We start from the raw sequence: 360 nt of genomic DNA, 5'->3' as shown, positions 1-360 counted from the left end.
GGCGCCCAAAGGCCGCTTGTATTCCGGCCGCCCCCCCCAGCCGTACCTCTGCCCGGCGAAGCGTTCTGGTTGCTATAGGAACCTGGGCAGAAGCGTCGCTCCGGAAGTGCGATACGCGGCTTTCGGCCAATGGGGATGACCAGGCCTAGAGCGCGGCGCCTCCCGAATGGGACGCCAATTCTCGCGAGATCTAGCGGGGCGCCGCGCGCCACCCTGGTCCCATGGCCCTCCCATAATCCCGCGCGGGCGCCCGGCCTCTTCCTTTTCCGCCATCTTGCTGCACCGGTGAGTGGTGGGTGCTGCTGGGTCTCGGCTGCTATCCGCCGCCTTCCGGGCCCATCCGGGCCCCGCGGCCACCTT

At 69.2% G+C, this 360-nt stretch overlaps 1 protein-coding gene across 1 annotated transcript in view; it reads left to right on the top strand.

The window, feature by feature from the left end:
- The first annotated feature begins 263 nt into the window (after positions 1 to 263).
- Positions 264 to 360, top strand: part of RPS15A (ribosomal protein S15a) — a 4463-nt gene continuing 4366 nt past the window's right edge. Inside the window, exon 1 of the mRNA XM_009697979.1 lies at positions 264 to 285. The gene's annotated coding sequence lies outside the window, so the exon portion shown is untranslated. The remainder of the gene's footprint in view (positions 286 to 360) is intronic.

Source organism: Cariama cristata, unplaced genomic scaffold (genome assembly GCF_000690535.1).
Source record: "Cariama cristata isolate BGI_N322 unplaced genomic scaffold, ASM69053v1 scaffold27463, whole genome shotgun sequence".
NCBI classification, from domain to species: Eukaryota; Metazoa; Chordata; class Aves; order Cariamiformes; family Cariamidae; genus Cariama; species Cariama cristata.
This window is presented reverse-complemented; position numbering and strand designations above follow the sequence as displayed.